This window comes from Ochotona princeps, chromosome 7 (genome assembly GCF_030435755.1).
Source record: "Ochotona princeps isolate mOchPri1 chromosome 7, mOchPri1.hap1, whole genome shotgun sequence".
Taxonomy (NCBI): Eukaryota; Metazoa; Chordata; class Mammalia; order Lagomorpha; family Ochotonidae; genus Ochotona; species Ochotona princeps.
Genome location: NC_080838.1, coordinates 1,753,543 through 1,767,947, shown reverse-complemented (window position 1 = coordinate 1,767,947; position 14,405 = coordinate 1,753,543).

Genomic DNA, 14,405 nt, shown 5'->3' with positions numbered 1-14,405 from the left:
CTGGTAAGGCAAGGCTGGCTCTCTGACTCTCTCTCTGGCATGGCAAGGCTGGCTCTCTGCCTCTCTCTTTGTCTGTCTCTCAGAGAGCCAGCCTTGCCTTGCCAATCTGTGTCTCTTTTGCTGTCTGTCTTTCTGGCTGGCAAGGCAAAGCTGGCTCTCTCTCTTTCTTTCTCTCTCTCTCTCTGGCAAGGCAATTCTGGCACTTTGTCTCTCTCTCTCTGGCAAGGCAAGGCTGTCTCTCTGTCTCTCCCTCTGATATCGCAAGCCTGGCTCTCTGTCTCTTCTCTCTCTGTCTGTCTGTCTCTCAGGGAGCCAGGTTTGCCTTGCGAATCTGTAACTCTCTCGCTATCTGTCTGGCTGGCAGGCATGACTGTCTCTCTGTCTGTCTCCCTGGCAAGGCAAGGCTGGCTCTCTGTCTCTCTCTCTGTCCAGGTATGGCTGGCTCCCTGTCTCTGACTCTGTGTCTGTCTCTCACTCTAAGGCAAGGCAAGGCTACCTCTCTGACTCTCACTCTGTCTGTCTCTCTGTCTCTAAGGCAATACAACGCTGGCTCTCTGTCTCTTTTTTCTCTCTGTCTGTTTGTCTATCAGAGGGCCAGCATTGCCTTGCCAATCTGTGTCTCTCTCGCTGGCTGTATCTCTCTCTGGCAAGGCAAGGATGGCTCTCTGTCTGTCTCTCTGGCAAGGCAAGGCTTTCTCTCTGTCTCTCTCACATGGCATGCTGGCTCTAAGACTCTCAATCTGTCTGCTGTCTCTCTCTCTCTCTAAGGCAGAGCAAGGCTGCCTCTCTGACACTCTCTCTCTGTCTTTCTGTCTCTCAGAGAGACAGCCTTGCCTTGACAATCTGTGTGTCTGTTGCTGTCTGTCTCTCTCTCTAAGGCAAGGCAAGGCTGGCTCTCTCTCTTTCTCTCTCTCTCTCTCTCTGTCTGTCTCTCTCTCTCTGTCTGTAAGAGAGCCAGCCTTGCCTTGCCAATCTGTGTCTTTCTCACTGTCTGCCTGTCTCTCGGGCAAGGCAAGGCTGGCTCTCTGTCTCTATATCTGGCAAGGCAAGGCTGCCTCTCTGTGTCTCTCTATCTCGCTGTCTTTCAGTAAAACAGAAAGGCAGCCTTGCTTTGCCATTCTGTTTCTCTCGCTGGCTGTCCTTCTATCTTGCGAGGCAAGGCTGGCTCTCTGACTCTCTCTCTGGCATGGCAAGGCTGGCTCTCTGCCTCTCTCTTTGTCTGTCTCTCAGAGAGCCAGCCTTGCTTTGCCATTCTTTGTCTTTCTCGCTCTCTGTCTTTCTGGCTGGCAAATCAAAGCTGGCTCTCTGTCTTACTTTCTCTCTCTCTCTGGCAAGGCAAGGCTGGCACTTTGTCTCTATCTCTGGCAAGGCAAGGCTGGCTCTCTGACTCTCTCTGGCAAGGCAAGGCTGGCTCTCTAACTCTCTCTCGCTAACAAGGCAAGGCTGGCTCTCCCTCTTTCTAACTCTATCTTTCTGACTCTCAGAGAGAGAGCATTGCCTTGCCAACCTGTGTCTCTCCCGCTGTCTGTCTCTCTGGCAAGGCAAGGCTAGCTCACTGTCTCTCTGTCTGTCTGTCTGTCTGTTTCTCAAGAGCCTGCCTTGCCTTGCCAATCTGTGTCTTTCTTGCTCTCCTTTTGTCTGTGGCAAGGCAAGGCTGGCTCTCTGGCTCTATCTCTGTCAAAGCAAGGCTGGCACTCTGTCTCTCTCTCTCGCTGTGTCTGTCTATCTCTCAGAGAGCCAGCCTTACCTGGCAAATCTGTGTCTCTGTCGATATTTTTTTCTCGCTCTGGTAAGGCAAGGCTGGCTCTCTGACTCTCTCTCTGGCATGGCAAGGCTGGCTCTCTGCCTCTCTCTTTGTCTGTCTCTCAGAGAGCCAGCCTTGCCTTGCCAATCTGTGTCTCTTTTGCTGTCTGTCTTTCTGGCTGGCAAGGCAAAGCTGGCTCTCTGTCTTTCTTTCTCTCTCTCTCTCTGGCAAGGCAATTCTGGCACTTTGTCTCTCTCTCTGGCAAGGCAAGGCTGTCTCTCTGTCTCTCCCTCTGACATCGCAAGCCTGGCTCTCTGTCTCTTCTCTCTCTGTCTGTTTGTCTATCAGAGGGCCAGCATTGCCTTGCCAATCTGTGTCTCTCTCGCTGGCTGTATCTCTCTCTGGCAAGGCAAGGCTGGCTCTCTGTCTGTCTCTCTGGCAAGGCAAGGCTTTCTCTCTGTCTGTCTCACATGGCATGCTTGCTCTAAGACTCTCAACCTGTCTGCTGTCTCTCTCTCTCTCTAAGGCAGAGCAAGGCTGCCTCTGTCTGTCTCTCTGTCTTTCTGTCTCTCAGAGAGACAGCCTTGCCTTGACAATCTGTGTGTCTGTTGCTGTCTGTCGCTCTTTCTCTAGCAAGGCAAGGCTGGCTCTCTGTCTCTATATCTGGCAAGGCAAGGCAGGCTCTATGACTCTGACTCTTTCTGACATTCTCTCTCTAAGGCAAGGCCAGGCTGGCTCATTTCCCTCTCTCTCTCTCTCTAACTCTCTCTCTCTCTATCTCTCTCTATCGCTCTCTGTCTCTCTCTGTCTATCAGAGAGCCAGCCTTGCCTTGCCAATCTGTGTCTCTCTCGCTGTCCTTCTGTCTGGCAAGGCAAGGCTGGCTCTCTGGCTCTATTTCTCTCTGGCAAGGCTGACTCTCTGACTCTCACTCTGTCTCTCTCTCTCTAAGGCATGGCAAGGCTGGCTCTCTGTCGCTCTCTCTGGCAAGACAAGGCTGGCTCTCTGTTTCTCCCTCTGGCATTGCAAGCCTGGCTCTCTGTCTCTGTCTCTCTGTCTTTCTGTCTCTCAGAGAGACAGCTTTGCCTTTCGAATCTGTGACTCTCTCCCTATCTGTCTCTGTGGCTGTCAAGGAAAGACTGTTTCTTTGTCTGTCTCTCTGGCAAGGCAAGGCTGGCTCTCTGTCTCTCTCTCTGGCCAGGTATGGCTGGCTCCCTGTCTCTCACTCTGTGTCTGCCTCTCACTCTAAGGCAAGGCAAGGCTACCTCTCTGACTCTCACTCTGTCTGTCTACCTCTCAGAGAGCAAGCCTTGCCTTGACAATTTGTGTCTCTCTCTCTGTCTCTCTGTCTCTCAGGCAAGGCAAGGCTTGCTCTCTGTCTCTCTCTCTGGCAAGGCAAGGCTGGCTCTCTGTCTCTCACTCTGTCTGTCTATATTTCTCTAAGGCAAATCAAGGCTGGCTCTCTGTCTCTCTCTGTTTTTCTGTCTGTCTCTCAGAGAGCCCACATTGCCTTGAAAATCTGTGTCTCTCTTACTGTCTGTCTCTCGCTCTGGCAAGGCAAGGCTGACTCCCTGACTCTCACTCTGTCTGTCTCTCTTTCTCTAAGGCAAGAACGCTGGCACTCTGTCTCTTTTTTCTCTCTGTCTGTTTGTCTATCAGAGGGCCAGCATTGCCTTGCCAATCTGTCTCTCTCGCTGGCTGTATCTCTCTCTGGCAAGGCAAGGCTATCTCTCTGTCTGTCTCTCTGGCAAGGCAAGGCTTTCTCTCTGTCTGTCTCACATGGCATGCTTGCTCTAAGACTCTCAACCTGTCTGCTGTCTCTCTCTCTCTCTAAGGCAGAGCAAGGCTGCCTCTCTGACACTCTCTCTCTGTCTTTCTGTCTCTCAGAGAGACAGCCTTGCCTTGACAATCTGTGTGTCTGTTGCTGTCTGTCGCTCTTTCTCTAGCAAGGCAAGGCTGGCTCTCTGTCTCTATATCTGGCAAGAGAAGGCAGGCTCTATGACTCTGTCTGTCTCTCTCTCTCTAAGGCAAGGCAAGGCTGGCTCTCTGTCTCTCTGTCTGTCTCTCTCTCTATCTCTATCTCTCTCTATCGCTCTCTGTCTCTCTCTGTCTATTAGAGAGCCAGCCTTGCCTTGCCAATCTGTGTCTTTCTCGCTGTCTGTCTATCTCTCGGAAAAGGCAAGGCTGGCTCTCTTTCTCTCTCTCTGGCAAGGCAAGGCTGGCTCTCTGTCTCTCACTCTCTGTCTCTCTGTTTCTATGGCAAAGCAAGGCTGGCTCTCTGTTTCTCTCTCTTTTTCTGTCTGTCTCTCAGAGATCCCACATTGCCTTGAAAATCTGTGTCTCTCTTACTGTCTGTCTCTCTCTCTGGCAAGGGAAGGCGGGCTCTCTGTCTCTCTCTCTGGCAAGGCAAGGCTGACTCTCTGACTCTCACTCTGTCTGTCTCTGTCTCTAAGGCAAGACAACGCTGGCTCTCTGTCTCTTTTTTCTCTCTGTCTGTTTGTCTATCAGAGGGCCAGCTTTGCCTTGCCAATCTGTGTCTCTCTCTCTGGCAAGGCAAGGCTGGCTCTCTGTCTGTCTCTCTGGCAAGGCAAGGCTTTCTCTCTGTCTATCCCTCACTCATGGCATGCTGTCTAAAAGACTCTCAATCTGTCTGCTGTCTGTCTCTCTAAGGCAGGGCAAGGCTGTCTCTCTGACTCTCTCTCTGTCTTTCTGTCTCTCAGAGAGACAGCCTTGCCTTGACAATCTGTGTGTCTTTTGCTGTCCGTCGCTCTTTCTCTAGCAAGGCAAGGCTGGCTCTCTGTCTCTATATCTGGCAAGGCATGGCAGGCTCTCTGACTCTGACTGTCTCTCTCTCTCTAAGGCAAGGCCAGGCTGGCTCATTTCTCTCTCTGTCTCTCTCTCTCTCTCTCTCTGTCTCTCTCTCTCTCTCTGTCTGTCTATCAGAGAGCCAGCCTTGCCTTGCCAATCTGTGTCTTTCTCACTGTCTGCCTGTCTCTCGGGCAAGGCAAGGCTGCCTCTCTGTCTCTACATCTGGCAAGGCAAGGCTGCCTCTCTGTGTCTCTCTATCTCGCTGTCTTTCAGTAAGTTAGAGAGGCAGCCTTGCTTTGCCATTCTGTTTCTCTCTCTGGCTGTCCTTCTATCTTGCGAGGCAAGGTTGGCTCTCTGCTTGTATCTCTGGCAAGGCAAGGCTGGCTCTCTAACTCTCTCTTGCTAACAAGGCAAGGCTGGCTCTCTCTCTGTCTCTAACTCTATCTGTCTGTCTCTCAGAGAGAGAGCCTTGCGTTGCCAATCTGTGTCTCTCCCGCTGTCTGTCTCTCTGGCAAGACAAGGCTAGCTCACTGTCTGTCTGTCTGTCTGTCTGTTTCTCAAGAGCCTGCCTTGCCTTGCCAATCTGTGTCTTTCTTGCTGTCTTTTTGTCTCTGGCAAGGTAAGGCTGGCTCTCTGGGTCTATCTCTGTCAAAGCAAGGCTGGCACTCTGTCTGTCTCTCTCGCTGTGTCTGTCTGTCTCTCAGAGAGCCACCCTTGCCTTGCAAATCTGTGTCTCTGTCGCTATTTTTTTCTCACTCTGGTAAGGCAAGACTGGCTCTCTGACTCTCTGTCTGCCAAGGCAAGGCTGGCTCTCTGCCTCTCTCTTTGTCTGTCTCTCAGAGAGCCAGCCTTGCTTTGCCATTCTGTGTCTCTCTTGCTGTCTGTCTTTCTTGCTGGCAAGGCAAAGCTGGCTCTCTGTCTTTCTTTCTCTCTCTCTCTGGCAAGGGAATTCTGGCACTTTGTCTCTATCTCTGGCAAGGCAAGGCAAAGCTGGCTCTTTGTCTTTCTTTCTCTCTCTCTCTGCAAGGAAATTCTAGCACTTTGTCTCTATCTCTGGCAAGGCAAGGCTGGCTCTCTGTTTCTCCCTCTGACATCGCAAACCTGGGTCTTTGTCTCTTCTCTCTCTGTCTGTCTGTCTCTCAGAGAGACAGCTTTGCCTTGCGAATCTATGACTCTCTCGCTATCTGTCTGTCTGGCTGGCACGGCAAGACTGTGTCTTTGTCTGTCTCCCTGGCAAGGCAAGGCTTTCTCTCTGTCTCTCTCTCTGGCCAGGTATGGCTGGCTACCTGTCTCTCACTCTGTGTCTGTCTCTCACTCTAAGGCAAGGCAAGGCTACTCTCTGACTCTCACTCTGTCTGTCTACCTCTCAGAGAGCGAGCCTTGCCTTGACAATTTGTGTCTCTCTCGCTGTCTCTCTGTCTCTCAGGCAAGGCAACGCTTGTTCTCTGTCTCTATATCTGCAAGGCAAGGCTGGCTCTCTGTCTCTCACTCTGTCTATCTTTCTTTAAGGCAAAGGTAGGCTGGGTCTCTCTCTCTCTCTCTCTCTCTCTCTCTCTCTCTCTCTCTGTCTATCAGAGAGCCAGCCTTGCCTTGCCAATCTGTGTCTTTCTCACTGTCTGCCTGTCTCTCGGGCAAGGCAAGGCTGCCTCTCTGTCTCTACATCTGGCAAGGCAAGGCTGCCTCTCTGTGTCTCTCTATCTCGCTGTCTTTCAGTAAGTTAGAGAGGCAGCCTTGCTTTGCCATTCTGTTTCTCTCTCTGGCTGTCCTTCTATCTTGCGAGGCAAGGTTGGCTCTCTGCTTGTATCTCTGGCAAGGCAAGGCTGGCTCTCTAACTCTCTCTTGCTAACAAGGCAAGGCTGGCTCTCTCTCTGTCTCTAACTCTATCTGTCTGTCTCTCAGAGAGAGAGCCTTGCGTTGCCAATCTGTGTCTCTCCCGCTGTCTGTCTCTCTGGCAAGACAAGGCTAGCTCACTGTCTGTCTGTCTGTCTGTCTGTTTCTCAAGAGCCTGCCTTGCCTTGCCAATCTGTGTCTTTCTTGCTGTCTTTTTGTCTCTGGCAAGGTAAGGCTGGCTCTCTGGGTCTATCTCTGTCAAAGCAAGGCTGGCACTCTGTCTGTCTCTCTCGCTGTGTCTGTCTGTCTCTCAGAGAGCCACCCTTGCCTTGCAAATCTGTGTCTCTGTCGCTATTTTTTTCTCACTCTGGTAAGGCAAGACTGGCTCTCTGACTCTCTGTCTGCCAAGGCAAGGCTGGCTCTCTGCCTCTCTCTTTGTCTGTCTCTCAGAGAGCCAGCCTTGCTTTGCCATTCTGTGTCTCTCTTGCTGTCTGTCTTTCTTGCTGGCAAGGCAAAGCTGGCTCTCTGTCTTTCTTTCTCTCTCTCTCTGGCAAGGGAATTCTGGCACTTTGTCTCTATCTCTGGCAAGGCAAGGCAAAGCTGGCTCTTTGTCTTTCTTTCTCTCTCTCTCTGCAAGGAAATTCTAGCACTTTGTCTCTATCTCTGGCAAGGCAAGGCTGGCTCTCTGTTTCTCCCTCTGACATCGCAAACCTGGGTCTTTGTCTCTTCTCTCTCTGTCTGTCTGTCTCTCAGAGAGACAGCTTTGCCTTGCGAATCTATGACTCTCTCGCTATCTGTCTGTCTGGCTGGCACGGCAAGACTGTGTCTTTGTCTGTCTCCCTGGCAAGGCAAGGCTTTCTCTCTGTCTCTCTCTCTGGCCAGGTATGGCTGGCTACCTGTCTCTCACTCTGTGTCTGTCTCTCACTCTAAGGCAAGGCAAGGCTACCTCTCTGACTCTCACTCTGTCTGTCTACCTCTCAGAGAGCGAGCCTTGCCTTGACAATTTGTGTCTCTCTCGCTGTCTCTCTGTCTCTCAGGCAAGGCAACGCTTGTTCTCTGTCTCTATATCTGCAAGGCAAGGCTGGCTCTCTGTCTCTCACTCTGTCTATCTTTCTTTAAGGCAAAGGTAGGCTGGGTCTCTCTCTCTCTCTCTCTCTCTCTCTCTCTCTCTCTCTCTCTCTCTCTCTCGGTCTATCAGAGAGCCAGCCTTGCCTTGCCAATCTGTGTCTTTCTCACTGTCTGCCTGTCTCTCGGGCAAGGCAAGGCTGCTTCTCTGTCTCTACAACTGGCAAGGCAAGGCTGCCTCTCTGTGTCTCTCTATCTCGCTCTCTTTCAGTAAATTAGAGAGGCAGCTTTGTTTTGCCATTCTGTTTCTCTCTCTGGCTGTCCTTCTATCTTGCGAGGCAAGGTTGGCTCTCTGCTTCTATCTCTGGCAAGGCAAGGCTGGCTCTCTAACTCTCTCTCGCTAACAAGGCATGGCTGGCTCTCTCTCTGTCTCTAACTCTATCTGTCTGTCTCTCAGAGAGAGAGCCTTGCCTTGCCAATCTGTGTCTCTCCTGCTGTCTGTCTCTCTGGCAAGGCAAGGCTAGCTCACTGTCTCTCTGTCTGTCTGTCTGTCTCTCAAGAGCCAGCCTTGCCTTGCCAATCTGTGTCTTTCTTGCTGTCTTTTTGTCTCTGGCAAGGCAAGGCTGGCTCTCTGGCTCTATCTCTGTCAAAGCAAGGCTGGCACTCTGTCTCTCTCTCTCGCTGTGTCTGTCTGTCTCTCAGAGAGCCAGCCTTGCCTTGCAAATCTGTGTCTCTGTCGCTATCTTTTCTTGGCTCTGGTAAGGCAAGCCTGGCTCTCTGACTCTATCTCTGGCAAGGCAACACTGGTTCTCTGACTCTCTCTCTGTCTTTCTGTCTCTCAGTAAGACAACCTTGCCTTGCCAATCTGTGTCTCTCTTGCTGTCTGTCTTTCTGGCTGGCAAAGCAAAGCTGGCTCTCTGTCTTTCTTTCTCTCTCTCTCTGGCAAGGCAATTCTGGCACTTTGTCTCTATCTCTGGCAAAGCAAGCCTGGCTCTCTGTCTCTCTCTGTCTCTCTCTGTTCATCTGTCTCTCAGAGAGCCAGCCTTGCTGGCAGTCTGCGTCTCTCTCTTTTTCTCTGTCTGTCTCACAAGGCAAGGCTGGCTCTGTGGCTCTCTCTCTGTTTGTCTCTCTCTCAGAGAGCCAGCCTTGCGTTTCCAAGCTGTGTCTGCCTCGCTGTCTGTCTTTCTCTCTGGCAAGGCAATGCTGGCTCTCTGGCTCTTCTCTGCTTTCTCCCTCTCAGAGAGCCAGCCTTGCCTTGCCAATCTGTGTCTCTCTCGCTGGCTGTCTGTCTCTCTGGCAAGGCAAGGCTGGCTCTCTGGCTCTATCTCTCTCTGGCAAGGCTGACTCTCTGACTCTCACTCTGTCTGTCACTCTCTAAGGCATGGCAAGGCTGGCTCTCTGTCTCTCTCTCTGGCAAGGCAAGGCTGGCTCTCTGTTTCTCCCTCTGACATTGCAAGCCTGGCTCTCTGTCTCTGTCTCTCTGTCTTTCTGTCTCTCAGAGAGACAGCTTTGCCTTTCGAATCTGTGACTCTCTCGCTATCTGTCTCTCTGGCTGTCAAGGAACGACTGTTTCTTTGTCTGTCTCCCTGGCAAGGCAAGGCTGGCTCTCTGTCTCTCTCTCTGGCCAGGTATGGCTGGCTCCCTGTCTCTCACTCTGTGTCTGTCTCTCACTCTAAGGCAAGGCAAGGCAACCTCTCTGACTCTCACTCTGTCTGTCTACCTCTCAGAGAGCCAGCCTTGCCTTGACAATTTGTGTCTCTCTCACTGTCTCTCTGTCTCTCAGGCAAGGCAAGGCTTGCTCTCTGTCTCTCTCTCTGGTAAGGCAAGGCTGGCTCTCTGTCTCTCACTCTGTCTGTCTATAATTCTCTAAGGCAAATCAAGGCTGGCTCTCTGTCTCTCTGTTTTTCTGTCTGTCTCGCAGAGAGCCCACATTGCCTTGAAAATCTGTGTCTCTCTTACTGTCTGTCTCTCTCTCTGGCAAGGCAAGGCTGACTCTTTGACTCTCACTCTGTCTGTCTCTCTGTCTCTAAGGCAAGACAACACTGGCTCTCTGTCTCTTTTTTCTCTCTGTCTGTTTGTCTATCAGAGGGCCAGGTTTGCCTTGCCAATCTGTGTCTCTCTCGCTGGCTGTATCTCTCTCTGGCAAGGCAATGCTGGCTGTCTGTCTGTCTCTCTGGTAAGGCAAGGCTTTCTCTCTGTCTCTCTCACATGGCATGCTGGCTCTAAGACTCTCAATCTGTCTGCTGTCTCTCTCTCTCTCTAAGGCAGAGCAAGGCTGCCTCTCTGACACTCTCTCTCTGTCTTTCTGTCTCTCAGAGAGACAGCCTTGCCTTGACAATCTGTGTGTCTGTTGCTGTCTGTCGCTCTTTCTCTAGCAAGGCAAGGCTGGTTCTCTGTCTCTATATCTGGCAAGGAAAGGCAGGCTATCTGACTCTGACTCTGTCTGTCTCTCTCTCTCAAAGGCAAGGCAAGGCTGGCTCTCTGTCTCTCTGTCTTTCTCTTTCTCTCTCTCTCTCTCTCTCTCTCTCTCTGTCTTAGAGAGCCAGCCTTGCCTTGCCAATCTGTGTCTTTCTCACTGTCTGCCTGTCTCTCGGGCAAGGCAAGGCTGGCTCTCTGTCTCTACATCTGGTTAGGCAAGGCTGCCTCTCTGTGTCTCTCTATCTCGCTGTCTTTCAGTAAATTAGAGAGGCCGCCTTGCTTTGCCATTTTGCTTCTCTCGCTGGCTGTCCTTCTCTCTTGCGAGGCAATGTTGGCTCTCTGCTTCTATCTCTGGCAAGGCAAGGCTGGCTCTCTAACTCTCTCTCGCTAACAAGGCAAGGCTGGCTCTCTCTCTTTCTAACTCTATCTGTCTTTCTCTCAGAGAGAGAGCCTTGCCTTGCCAATCTGTGTCTCTCCCACTGTCTGTCTCTCTGGCAAGGCAAGGATAGCTCACTGTCTCTCTGTCTGTCTGTCTCTCAAGAGCCTGCCTTGCCTTGCCAATCTCTGTCTTTCTTCCTGTCCTTTTGTCTCTGGCAAGGCAAGGCTGGCTCTCTGGCTCTATCTCTGTCAAAGCAAGGTGGCACTCTGTCTCTCTCTCGCTGTGTTCGTCTATCTCTCAGAGAGCCAGCCTTGCCTGGCAAATCTGTGTCTCTGTCGCTATTTTTTTCTCGCTCTGGCAAGGCAAGGCTGGCTCTCTGACTCTCTCTCTGGCATCGCAAGGCTGGCTCTCAGCCTCTCTTTTTGTCTGTCTTTCAGAGAGCCAGCCTTGCCTTGCCAATCTGTGTCTCTTTTGCTGTCTGTCTTTCTGGCTGGCAAGGCAAAGCTGGCTCTCTCTCTTTCTTTCTCTCTCTCTCTCTGGCAAGGCAATTCTGGCACTTTGTCTCTCTCTCTGGCAAGGCAAGGCTGTCTCTCTGTCTCTCCCTCTGACATCGCAAGCCTGGCTCTCTGTCTCTTCTCTCTCTGTCTGTCTGTCTCTCAGAGAGCCAGGTTTGCCTTGCGAATCTGTAACTCTCTCGCTATCTGTCTGGCTGGCGAGGCATGACTGTCTCTCTGTCTGTCTCCCTGGCAAGGCAAGGCTGGCTCTCTGTCTCTCTCTCTGTCCAGGTATGGCTGGCTCCCTGTCTCTGACTCTGTGTCTGTCTCTCACTCTAAGGCAAGGCAAGGCTACCTCTCTGACTCTCACTCTGTCTGTCTCTCTGTCTCTAAGGCAATACAACGCTGGCTCTCTGTCTCTTTTTTCTCTCTGTCTGTTTGTCTATCAGAGGGCCAGCATTGCCTTGCCAATCTGTGTCTCTCTCGCTGGCTGTATCTCTCTCTGGCAAGGCAAGGATGGCTCTCTGTCTGTCTGTCTGGCAAGGCAAGGCTTTCTCTCTGTCTCTCTCACATGGCATGCTGGCTATAAGACTCTCAATCTGTCTGCTGTCTCTCTCTCTCTCTAAGGCAGAGCAAGGCTGCCTCTCTGACACTCTCTCTCTGTCTTTCTGTCTCTCAGAGAGACAGCCTTGCCTTGACAATCTGTATGTCTGTTGCTGTCTGTCTCTCTCTCTAAGGCAAGGCAAGGCTGGCTGGCTCTCTCTCTCTCTCTCTCTCTCTCTCTCTCTCTCTCTGTCTCTCTCTCTGGGTCTCTCTCTCTCTCTGTCTGTCAGAGAGCCAGCCTTGCCTTGCCAATCTGTGTCTTTCTCACAGTCTGTCTGTCTCTCGGGCAGGGCAAGGCTGGCTCTCTGTCTCTATATCTGGCAAGGCAAGGCTGCCTCTCTGTGTCTCTCTATCTCGCTGTCTTTCAGTAAAACAGAAAGGCAGCCTTGCTTTGCCATTCTGTTTCTCTCGCTGGCTGTCCTTCTCTCTTGCGAGGCAGGGCTGGCTCTCTGACTCTCTCTCTGGCAAGGCAAGGCTGGCTCTCTGCCTCTCTCTTTGTCTGTCTCTCAGAGAGCCAGCCTTGCTTTGCCATTCTTTGTCTTTCTTGCTGTCTGTCTTTCTGGCTGGCAAGGCAAAGCTGGCTCTCTGTCTTTCTTTCTCTCTTTCTCTGGCAAGGCAAGGCTGGCACTTTGTCTCTATCTCTGGCAAGGCAAGGCTGGCTCTCTAACTCTCTCTCGCTAACAAGGCAAGGCTGGCTCACTCTCTGTCTCTAACTCTATCTTTCTGACTCTCAGAGAGAGAGCCTTGCCTTGCCAATCTGTGTCTCTCCCGCTGTCTGTCTCTCTGGCAAGGCAAGGATAGCTCACTGTCTCTCTGTCTGTCTCTCTGTCTGTCTGTTTCTCAAGAGCCTGCCTTGACTTGCCAATCTGTGTCTTTCTTGCTCTCCTTTTGTCTCTGGCAAGGCAAGGCTGGCTCTCTGGCTCTATCTCTGTCAAAGCAAGGCTGGCACTTTGTCTCTCTCTCTCGCTGTGTCCGTCTATCTCTCAGAGAGCCAGCCTTGCCTGGCAAATCTGTGTCTCTGTCGCTATTTTTTTCTCACTCTGGTAAGGCAAGGCTGGCTCTCTGACTCTCTCTCTGGCATGGCAAGGCTGGCTCTCTGCCTCTCTCTTTGTCTGTCTCTCAGAGAGCCAGCCTTGCTTGCCAATCTGTGTCTCTTTTGCTGTCTGTCTTTCTGGCTGGCAAGGCAAAGCTGGCTCTCTGTCTTTCTTTCTCTCTCTCTCTCTGGCAAGGCAATTCTGGCACTTTGTCTCTCTCTCTGGCAAGGCAAGGCTGTCTCTCTGTCTCTCCCTCTGACATCGCAAGCCTGGCTCTCTGTCTCTTCTCTCTCTGTCTGTCTGTCTCTCAGAGAGCCAGGTTTGCCTTGCGAATCTGTAACTCTCTCGGTATCTGTCTGGCTGGCAAGGCAAGACTGTCTCTCTGTCTGTCTCCCTGGCAAGGCAAGGCTGGCTCTCTGTCTCTCTCTCTGTCCAGGTATGGCTGGCTCCCTGTCTCTGACTCTGTGTCTGTCTCTCACTCTAAGGCAAGGCAAGGCTACCTCTCTGACTCTCACTCTGTCTGTCTCTCTGTCTCTAAGGCAATACAACGCTGGCTCTCTGTCTCTTTTTTCTCTCTGTCTGTTTGTCTATCAGAGGGCCAGCATTGCCTTGCCAATCTGTGTCTCTCTCGCTGGCTGTATCTCTCTCTGGCAAGGCAAGGCTGGCTCTCTGTCTGTCTCTCTGGCAAGGCAAGGCTTTCTCTCTGTCTCTCTCACATGGCATGCTGGCTCTAAGACTCTCAATCTGTCTGCTGTCTCTCTCTCTCTCTAAGGCAGAGCAAGGCTGCCTTTCTGACTCTCTCTCTGTCTTTCTGTCTCTCAGAGAGACAGCCTTGCCTTGACAATCTGTGTGTCTGTTGCTGTCTGTCGCTCTTTCTCTAGCAAGGCAAGGCTGGCTCTCTGTCTCTATATCTGGCAAGGCAAGGCAGGCTCTATGACTCTGACTCTGTCTGACTTTCTCTCTCTAAGGCAAGGCCAGGCAGGCTCATTTCCCTCTCTCTCTCTCTCTCTCTCTCTCTCTCTCTCTCTTTCTCTCTATCTCTCTCTATTGCTCTCTATCAGAGAGCCAGCCTTGCCTTGCCAATCTGTGTCTCTCTCGCTGTCCTTCTGTCTGGCAAGGCAAGGCTGGCTCTCTGGCTCTATGTCTCTCTGGCAAGGCTGACTCTCTGACTCTCACTCTGTCTCTCTCTCTCTAAGGCATGGCAAGGCTGGCTCTCTGTCGCTCTCTCTGGCAAGGCAAGGCTGGCTCTCTGTTTCTCCCTCTGACATTGCAAGCCTGGCTCTCTGTCTCTGTCTCTCTGTCTTTCTGTCTCTCAGAGAGACAGCTTTGCCTTTCGAATCTGTGACTCTCTCCCTATCTGTCTCTGTGGCTGTCAAGGAAAGACTGTTTCTTTGTCTGTCTCCCTGGCAAGGCAAGGCTGGCTCTCTGTCTCTCTCTCTGGCCAGGTATGGCTGGCTCCCTGTCTCTCACTCTGTGTCTGCCTCTCACTCTAAGGCAAGGCAAGGCTACCTCTCTGACTCTCACTCTGTCTGTCTACCTCTCAGAGAGCCAGCCTTGCCTTGACAATTTGTGTCTCTCTCTGTCTCTCTGTCTCTCAGGCAAGGCAAGGCTTGCTCTCTGTCTCTCTCTCTGGCAAGGCAAGGCTGGCTCTCTGTCTCTCACTCTGTCTGTCTATATTTCTCTAAGGCAAATCAAGGCTGGCTCTCTGTCTCTCTCTGTTTTTCTGTCTGTCTCTCAGAGAGCCCACATTGCCTTGAAAATCTGTGTCTCTCTTACTGTCTGTCTCTCTCTCTGGCAAGGCAAGGCTGACTCTTTGACTCTCACTCTGTCTCTCTGTCTCTAAGGCAAGAACGCTGGCTCTCTGTCTCTTTTTTCTCTCTGTCTGTTTGTCTATCAGAGGGCCAGCATTGCCTTGCCAATCTGTGTCTCTCTCGCTGGCTGTATCTCTCTCTGGCAAGGCAAGGATGGCTCTCTGTCTGTCTCTCTGGCAAGGCAAAGCTTTCTCTCTGTCTCTCTCACATGGCATGCTGGC